The 10,657-nt window shown below is 48.2% G+C and overlaps 1 long non-coding RNA gene across 1 annotated transcript; it reads right to left on the reverse strand.

The window, feature by feature from the left end:
- Nucleotides 1-658: 658 nt before the first annotated feature.
- LOC135554827 (uncharacterized) lies at nucleotides 659-7,747 on the reverse strand. Its single transcript, XR_010457752.1, has 2 exons — nucleotides 6,777-7,747; nucleotides 659-6,546 (listed from the first exon to the last, which is right to left on the reverse strand). It is a non-coding gene; the product is annotated as an uncharacterized LOC135554827 (long non-coding RNA).
- Nucleotides 7,748-10,657: the final 2,910 nt, after the last annotated feature.

Below are 10,657 nucleotides of genomic sequence, written 5' to 3' on the forward strand. Positions count from 1 at the left end.
ATACCTACCACTGATAATAGTAGAGGTACCACTGATAATAGTAGAGGTACCACTGATGATAGTAGAGGTACCTACCACTGATAATAGTAGAGGTACCTACCACTGATGATAGTAGAGATACCACTGATGATAGTAGAGGTACCTACCACTGATAATAGTAGAGATACCACTGATAATAGTAGAGGTACCACTGATGATAGTAGAGGTACCTACCACTGATAATAGTAGAGGTACCACTGATAATAGTAGAGGTACCACTGATGATAGTAGAGATACCTACCACTGATAATAGTAGAGATACCTACCACACATAAACAAACACAAAAAATGATGAAAATATAAATTGTCACTTTTGTTCCTCAGAATTATATTTAATAAGCTATTAATGTTATCAACATACATTTCATATTATTTTACAAAACAGAAAAGTACACCAACAATACCCCCTCGTTCCGGTACGTATGTATAGCATGCATCACAATACATTGGAGGAATGTTTACCGTGAAGCCCTGACACTTTCACGTCACACAGTATTTACATTGTTGTGTTGAGCTAACAACGTGCCTCACTGTGGTAGGGCTGGAAGGAAACTGCAGAAAACACACAGACATCTTCACAGTATTAGGAAGGAAACTGCAGAAAACACAGACATCCCTACAGTATTAGGAAGGAAACTGTAGAAAACACACAGATATGTTTACAGTGTTAGCATTGAGGAAGGAAACTGTAGAAAACACACTGACATGTTTACAGTGTTAGCATTGAGGAAGGAAACTGTAGAAAACACACAGACATGTTTACAATGTTAGCATTGAGGAAGGAAACTGTAGAAAACACACAGACATGTTTACAGTGTTAGCATTGAGGAAGGAAACTGTAGAAAACACACAGACATGTTTACAGTGTTAGCATTGAGGGTGTGTGCAGCATGACTGCAAAACAGACCACCTGGAACACACCCAGTGTGTGTGAAGCAGCAGACCCAGACCTTTCAGGAGAAGTCCTGGTGAACTACACAGTATGCAGAGGAATGAGAGACTAGGGACACACAGTGACTGGAGAGGAGGAGGGACTAGGGACACACAGTGACTGGAGAGGAGGAGGGACTAGGGACACACAGTGACTGGAGAGGAGGAGGGACTAGGGACACACAGTGACTGGAGAGGAGGAGGGACTAGGGACACACAGTGACTGGAGAGGAGGAGGGACTAGGGACACACAGTGACTGGAGAGGAGGAGGGACTAGGGACACAGTGACTGTAGAGGAGGAGGGACTAGGGACACAGTGACTGTAGAGAAGGAGGGACTAGGGACACAGTGACTGTAGAGGAGGAGGGACTAGGGACACAGTGACTGTCTGTAGAGGAGGAGGGGACTAGGGACACACAGTGACTGTCTGTAGAGGAGGAGGGACTAGGGACACACAGTGACTGTAGAGGAGGAGGGACTAGGGACACACAGTGACTGTCTGTAGAGGAGGAGGGGACTAGGGACACACAGTGACTGGAGAGGAGGAGGGACTAGGGACACACAGTGACTGTAGAGGAGGAGGGACTAGGGACACACAGTGACTGTCTGTAGAGGAGGAGGGGACTAGGGACACACAGTGACTGTAGAGGAGGAGGGACTAGGGACACACAGTGACTGTAGAGGAGGAGGGACTAGGGACACACAGTGACTGTAGAGGAGGAGGGACTAGGGACACACAGTGACTGTCTGTAGAGGAGGAGGGGACTAGGGACACACAGTGACTGTAGAGGAGGAGGGACTAGGGACACACAGTGACTGTAGAGGAGGAGGGACTAGGGACACACAGTGACTGTAGAGGAGGAGGGACTAGGGACACACAGTGACTGTCTGTAGAGGAGGAGGGGACTAGGGACACACAGTGACTGGAGAGGAGGAGGGACTAGGGACACACAGTGACTGTAGAGGAGGAGGGACTAGGGACACACAGTGACTGTAGAGGAGGAGGGACTAGGGACACACAGTGACTGTCTGTAGAGGAGGAGGGGACTAGGGACACACAGTGACTGTAGAGGAGGAGGGACTAGGGACACACAGTGACTGTAGAGGAGGAGGGACTAGGGACACACAGTGACTGTAGAGGAGGAGGGACTAGGGACACACAGTGACTGTAGAGGAGGAGGGACTAGGGACACACAGTGACTGTAGAGGAGGAGGGACTAGGGACACACAGTGACTGTAGAGGAGGAGGGACTAGGGACACACAGTGACTGTCTGTAGAGGAGGAGGGGACTAGGGACACACAGTGACTGTCTGGAGAGGAGGAGGGACTAGGGACACACAGTAACTGTCTGGAGAGGAGGAGGGACTAGGGACACACAGTGACTGTAGAGGAGGAGGGACTAGGGACACACAGTGACTGTCTGTAGAGGAGGAGGGACTAGGGACACACAGTGACTGTCTGTAGAGGAGGAGGGACTAGGGACACACAGTGACTGTCTGTAGAGGAGGAGGGGACTAGGGACACACAGTGACTGGAGAGGAGGAGGGACTAGGGACACACAGTGACTGTCTGTAGAGGAGGAGGGGACTAGGGACACACAGTGACTGGAGAGGAGGAGGGGACTAGGGACACACAGTGACTGTAGAGGAGGAGGGACTAGGGACACACAGTGACTGTAGAGGAGGAGGGACTAGGGACACACAGTGACTGTAGAGGAGGAGGGACTAGGGACACACAGTGACTGTAGATGAGGAGGGACTAGGTACACACAGTGACTGTAGAGGAGGAGGGACTAGGGACACACAGTGACTGTAGAGGAGGAGGGACTAGGGACACACAGTGACTGGAGAGGAGGAGGGACTAGGGACACACAGTGACTGGAGAGGAGGAGGGACTAGGGATACACAGTGACTGTAGAGGAGGAGGGACTAGGGACACACAGTGACTGTCTGTAGAGGAGGAGGGGACTAGGGACACACAGCGACTGTCTGGAGAGGAGGAGGGACTAGGGACACACAGTGACTGTCTGTAGAGGAGGAGGGACTAGGGACACACAGTGACTGTCTGTAGAGGAGGAGGGACTAGGGACACACAGTGACTGTCTGTAGAGGAGGAGGGGACTAGGGACACACAGTGACTTGAGAGGAGGAGGGACTAGGGACACACAGTGACTGTCTGTAGAGGAGGAGGGGACTAGGGACACACAGTGACTGGAGAGGAGGAGGGACTAGGGACACACAGTGACTGTCTGTAGAGGAGGAGGGACTAGGGACACACAGTGACTGTCTGGAGAGGAGGAGGGACTAGGGACACACAGTGACTGTAGAGGAGGAGGGACTAGGGACACACAGTGACTGTAGAGGAGGAGGGACTAGGGACACAGTGACTGTAGAGAAGGAGGGACTAGGGACACAGTGACTGTAGAGGAGGAGGGACTAGGGACACAGTGACTGTCTGTAGAGGAGGAGGGGACTAGGGACACACAGTGACTGTCTGTAGAGGAGGAGGGACTAGGGACACACAGTGACTGTAGAGGAGGAGGGACTAGGGACACACAGTGACTGTCTGTAGAGGAGGAGGGGACTAGGGACACACAGTGACTGGAGAGGAGGAGGGACTAGGGACACACAGTGACTGTAGAGGAGGAGGGACTAGGGACACACAGTGACTGTCTGTAGAGGAGGAGGGGACTAGGGACACACAGTGACTGTAGAGGAGGAGGGACTAGGGACACACAGTGACTGTAGAGGAGGAGGGACTAGGGACACACAGTGACTGTAGAGGAGGAGGGACTAGGGACACACAGTGACTGTCTGTAGAGGAGGAGGGGACTAGGGACATACAGTGACTGTCTGTAGAGGAGGAGGGACTAGGGACACACAGTGACTGTCTGTAGAGGAGGAGGGACTAGGGACACACAGTGACTGTCTGGAGAGGAGGAGGGACTAGGGACACACAGTGACTGTCTGGAGAGGAGGAGGAGGGACTAGGGACACACAGTGACTGTCTGGAGAGGAGGAGGGACTAGGGACATACAGTGACTGTCTGTAGAGGAGGAGGGACTAGGGACACACAGTGACTGTCTGGAGAGGAGGAGGGACTAGGGACATACAGTGACTGTCTGTAGAGGAGGAGGGACTAGGGACACACAGTGACTGTCTGTAGAGGAGGAGGGACTAGGGACACACAGTGACTGTCTGTAGAGGAGGAGGGACTAGGGACATACAGTGACTGTCTGTAGAGGAGGAGGGGACTAGGGACACACAGTGACTGTCTGTAGAGGAGGAGGGGACTAGGGACATACAGTGACTGTCTGTAGAGGAGGAGGGGACTAGGGACACACAGTGACTGTCTGTAGAGGAGGAGGAGGGACTAGGGACACACAGTGACTGTCTGTAGAGGAGGAGGGGACTAGGGACACACAGTGACTGTCTGGAGAGGAGGAGGGGACTAGGGACACACAGTGACTGTCTGTAGAGGAGGAGGGGACTAGGGACACACAGTGACTGTCTGTAGAGGAGGAGGGGACTAGGGACACACAGTGACTGTCTGTAGAGGAGGAGGGACTAGGGACACACAGTGACTGTAGAGGAGGGACAAGGGACACACAGTGACTGTCTGTAGAGGAGGAGGGACTAGGGACACACAGTGACTGTAGAGGAGGAGGGACTAGGGACACACAGTGACTGTCTGTAGAGGAGGAGGGACTAGGGACACACAGTGACTGTCTGTAGAGGAGGAGGGACTAGGGACACACAGTGACTGTCTGTAGAGGAGGAGGGACTAGGGACACACAGTGACTGTAGAGGAGGAGGAGGGACTAGGGACACACAGTGACTGTCTGTAGAGGAGGAGGGGACTAGGGACACACAGTGACTGTCTGTAGAGGAGGAGGGGACTAGGGACACACAGTGACTGTCTGTAGAGGAGGAGGGACTAGGGACACACAGTGACTGTAGAGGAGGGACAAGGGACACACAGTGACTGTCTGTAGAGGAGGAGGGACTAGGGACACACAGTGACTGTAGAGGAGGAGGGACTAGGGACACACAGTGACTGTCTGTAGAGGAGGAGGGACTAGGGACACACAGTGACTGTCTGTAGAGGAGGGACTAGGGACACACAGTGACTGTCTGTAGAGGAGGAGGGGACTAGGGACACACAGTGACTGTCTGTAGAGGAGGAGGGACTAGGGACACACAGTGACTGTAGAGGAGGAGGAGGGACTAGGGACACACAGTGACTGTCTGTAGAGGAGGAGGGACTAGGGACACACAGTGACTGTCTGTAGAGGAGGAGGGGACTAGGGACACACAGTGACTGTAGAGGAGGAGGGACTAGGGACACACAGTGACTGTAGAGGAGGAGGGACTAGGGACACACAGTGACTGTAGAGGAGGAGGGACTAGGGACACACAGTGACTGTAGAGGAGGAGGGACTAGGGACACACAGTGACTGTCTGTAGAGGAGGAGGGACTAGGGACACACAGTGACTGTCTGTAGAGGAGGAGGGGACTAGGGACACACAGTGACTGTCTGTAGAGGAGGAGGGACTAGGGACACACAGTGACTGTCTGTAGAGGAGGAGGGACTAGGGACCCAGTGGATCCCATTCTGGAAGTACTGTCTGGGACCCAGTGAATTAGACGAGGAAGTGGATCCCATTCTGGAAGTACTGTCTGGGACACAGTGAATTAGACGAGGAAGTGGATCCCATTCTGGAAGTACTGTCTGGGACACAGTGAATTAGACGAGGAAGTGGATCCCATTCTGGAAGTACTGTCTGGGACACAGTGAATTAACTCTGTGGACTCATCATTTCATAATGATTGGCAGTGCTGTTTATAGGCAGATGGGCAGGAAGCATCCCTTGATATTAGTGGCATAGTTACTTACCCCTCTGCATTAAAAACCCTGCAGAGAGAATCTAGTGCAAAACCTCAGTCCTCACTTTCTAGACTATAAAAGGCAATAAACAACATGAACATTCCTAGACTTCGTTCCTAACGGTACCCTATTCCCTATGTAGTGCCCTGCTTTTGAGCTGAGCTGTATGCACCCTGGTCTAAAGTAGTGCACTACTACCCTATAGACCCTGGTCTAAAGTAGTGCACTACTACCCTATAGACCCTGGTCTAAAGTAGTGCACTACTACCCTATAGACCCTGGTCTAAAGTAGTGCACTACTACCCTATAGACCCTGGTCTAAAGTAGTGCACTACTACCCTATAAACCCTGGTCTAAAGTAGTGCACTACTTCCCTATAGACCCTGGTCTAAAGTAGTGCACTACTACCCTATAAACCCTGGTCTAAAGTAGTGCACTACGTAGGGAATATGATGCCGTTTGAGGAGCTCCTCTAGTCTGGAATCCCAAACACTGTTTGGAAATTAGTTCCAGAGAGATTTCAATACTTTCAATCTCCTCTCTGCCTATTCAGGAGATTCAAAAGTTTTCAATCTCCTATCTCTTTTTAGGAGATTCAATAGTTTTCAATCTCCACTCTCTTTTTAGGAGATTCAATAGTTTTCAATCTCCTCTCTCTTTTTAGGAGATTCAATAGTTTTCAATCTCCTCTCTCTCTTTTTAGGAGATTCAATAGTTTTCAATCTCCTCTCTCTCTTTTTAGGAGATTCAATAGTTTTCAATCTCCTCAATAGTTTTCAATCTCCTCAATAGTTTTCAATCTCCTCAATAGTTTTCAATCTCCTCAATAGTTTTCAATCTCCTCAATAGTTTTCAATCTCCTCAATAGTTTTCAATCTCCTCAATAGTTTTCAATCTCCTCAATAGTTTTCAATCACCTCAATAGTTTTCAATCTCCTCAATAGTTTTCAATCTCCTCAATAGTTTTCAATCTCCTCAATAGTTTTCAATCTCCTCAATAGTTTTCAATCTCCTCAATAGTTTTCAATCTCCTCAATAGTTTTCAATCACCTCAATAGTTTTCAATCACCTCAATAGTTTTCAATCTCCTCAATAGTTTTCAATCACCTCAATAGTTTTCAATCTCCTCTCTCTTTTCAGAAGTTTCACTAGTTGTGGACTTTGAACTTGTGCGTCAATGTCAAAGTACGTTTGACTCTCTGTACTTGGCGTCTGGTATAAAAAAAAGACAGTTAACTTAACACCTTAAATTGCCTCGTTGAAGCAAGTCGATTGTAGCAAGTTGAGTAAGTGCTGCTGGGTTTAGTTTGGAACCTTTCACCTGCCGAATGCCTGAGGGCTTATCTGAAGCATCCGTCTTCTAGGAACAGATGGAGAGAGACCATGGTGGTGTCAACGATGGCACCCTATTCCCTACGTAGTGCACACAAGTAGTGCACCATCAAGGGAACAGGGTGCCATTTGGGATGCAGGTGGGTAACCCGTTAACACCAAAGTCTAGAGGTTACTACAGGTCAGACCGTATCTCATCAACACCAAACTCTAGAGGTTACTACGGGTCAGACCGTATCTCATCAACACCAAACTCTAGAGGTTACTACAGGTCAGACCGTATCTCATTAACACCAAACTCTAGAGATTACTACAGGTCAGACCGTATCTCATCAACACCAAACTGTAGAGGTTACTACAGGTCAGACCGTATCTCATCAACACCAAACTGTAGAGGTTACTACAGGTCAGACCGTATCTCATCAACACCAAACTCTAGAGGTTACTACAGGTCAGACCGTATCTCATCACCACCAAACTCTAGAGGTTACTACAGGTCAGACCGTATCTCATCACCACCAAACTCTAGAGGTTACTACAGGTCAGACCGTATCTCATCAACACCAAACTGTAGAGGTTACTACAGGTCAGACCGTATCTCATCAACACCAAACTCTAGAGGTTACTACAGGTCAGACCGTATCTCATCACCACCAAACTCTAGAGGTTACTACAGGTCAGACCGTATCTCATCACCACCAAACTGTAGAGGTTACTACAGGTCAGACCGTATCTCATCAACACCAAAGTCTAGAGGTTACTACAGGTCAGACCGTATCTCATCAACACCAAACTCTAGAGGTTACTACAGGTCAGACCGTATCTCATCAACACCAAACTCTAGAGGTTACTACAGGTCAGACCGTATCTCATCAACACCAAACTCTAGAAGTTACTACAGGTCAGACCATATCTCATCAACACCAAACTCTAGAGGTTAGTACAGGTCAGACCGTATCTCATCAACACCAAACTCTAGAGGTTACTACAGGTCAGACCGTATCTCATCACCACCAAACTGTAGAGGTTACTACAGGTCAGACCGTATCTCATCAACACCAAACTCTAGAAGTTACTACAGGTCAGACCGTATCTCATCACCACCAAACTCTAGAGGTTACTACAGGTCAGACCGTATCTCATCAACACCAAACTCTAGAGGTTACTACAGGTCAGACCGTATCTCATCAACACCAAACTCTAGAGGTTAGTACAGGTCAGACCGTATCTCATCAACACCAAACTCTAGAGGTTACTACAGGTCAGACCGTATCTCATCAACACCAAACTGTAGAGGTTACTACAGGTCAGACCGTATCTCATCAACACCAAACTCTAGAAGTTACTACAGGTCAGACCGTATCTCATTACCACCAAACTGTAGAGGTTACTACAGGTCAGACCGTATCTCATTAACACCAATCTCTAGAGGTTAATACAGGTCAGACCGTATCTCATCACCACCAAACTCTAGAGGTTACTACAGGTCAGACCATATCTCATCAACACCAAACTCTAGAAGTTACTACAGGTCAGAACGTATCTCATTAACACCAAACTCTAGAGGTTACTACAGGTCAGACCGTAACTCATCACCACCAAACTCTAGAGGTCACTACAGGTCAGACCGTATCTCATTAACACCAAACTCTAGAGGTTACTACAGGTCAGACCGTATCTCATCAACACCAAACTCTAGAGGTTAGTACAGGTCAGACCGTATCTCATCAACACCAAACTCTAGAGGTTACTACAGGTCAGACCGTATCTCATCAACACCAAACTGTAGAGGTTACTACAGGTCAGACCGTATCTCATCAACACCAAACTCTAGAGGTCACTACAGGTCAGACCGTATCTCATTAACACCAAACTCTAGAGGTTACTACAGGTCAGACCGTATCTCATCAACACCAAACTCTAGAGGTTACTACAGGTCAGACCGTATCTCATCAACACCAAACTCTAGAGGTTACTACAGGTCAGACCGTATCTCATCACCACCAAACTCTAGAAGTTACTACAGGTCAGACCGTATCTCATCAACACCAAACTCTAGAGGTTACTACAGGTCAGACCGTATCTCATCAACACCAAACTCTAGAAGTTACTACAGGTCAGACCGTATCTCATCAACACCAAACTCTAGAGGTTACTACAGGTCAGACCGTATCTCATCAACACCAAACTCTAGAAGTTACTACAGGTCAGACCGTATCTCATCACCACCAAACTGTAGAGGTTACTACAGGTCAGACCGTATCTCATCACCACCAAACTCTAGAGGTTACTACAGGTCAGACCGTATCTCATCAACACCAAACTCTAGAGGTTACTACAGGTCAGACCGTATCTCATCAACACCAAACTCTAGAGGTTAGTACAGGTCAGACCGTATCTCATCAACACCAAACTCTAGAGGTTACTACAGGTCAGACCGTATCTCATCAACACCAAACTGTAGAGGTTACTACAGGTCAGACCGTATCTCATCAACACCAAACTCTAGAAGTTACTACAGGTCAGACCGTATCTCATTACCACCAAACTGTAGAGGTTACTACAGGTCAGACCGTATCTCATTAACACCAATCTCTAGAGGTTAATACAGGTCAGACCGTATCTCATCACCACCAAACTCTAGAGGTTACTACAGGTCAGACCATATCTCATCAACACCAAACTCTAGAAGTTACTACAGGTCAGAACGTATCTCATTAACACCAAACTCTAGAGGTTACTACAGGTCAGACCGTAACTCATCACCACCAAACTCTAGAGGTCACTACAGGTCAGACCGTATCTCATTAACACCAAACTCTAGAGGTTACTACAGGTCAGACCGTATCTCATCAACACCAAACTCTAGAGGTTAGTACAGGTCAGACCGTATCTCATCAACACCAAACTCTAGAGGTTACTACAGGTCAGACCGTATCTCATCAACACCAAACTGTAGAGGTTACTACAGGTCAGACCGTATCTCATCAACACCAAACTCTAGAGGTCACTACAGGTCAGACCGTATCTCATTAACACCAAACTCTAGAGGTTACTACAGGTCAGACCGTATCTCATCAACACCAAACTCTAGAGGTTACTACAGGTCAGACCGTATCTCATCAACACCAAACTCTAGAGGTTACTACAGGTCAGACCGTATCTCATCACCACCAAACTCTAGAAGTTACTACAGGTCAGACCGTATCTCATCAACACCAAACTCTAGAGGTTACTACAGGTCAGACCGTATCTCATCAACACCAAACTCTAGAAGTTACTACAGGTCAGACCGTATCTCATCAACACCAAACTCTAGAGGTTACTACAGGTCAGACCGTATCTCATCAACACCAAACTCTAGAAGTTACTACAGGTCAGACCGTATCTCATCACCACCAAACTGTAGAGGTTACTACAGGTCAGACCGTATCTCATCAACACCAAACTCTAGAGGTTACTACAG

The sequence above is a fragment of the Oncorhynchus masou genome, chromosome 2, assembly GCF_036934945.1.
Source record: "Oncorhynchus masou masou isolate Uvic2021 chromosome 2, UVic_Omas_1.1, whole genome shotgun sequence".
NCBI lineage: Eukaryota > Metazoa > Chordata > Actinopteri > Salmoniformes > Salmonidae > Oncorhynchus > Oncorhynchus masou.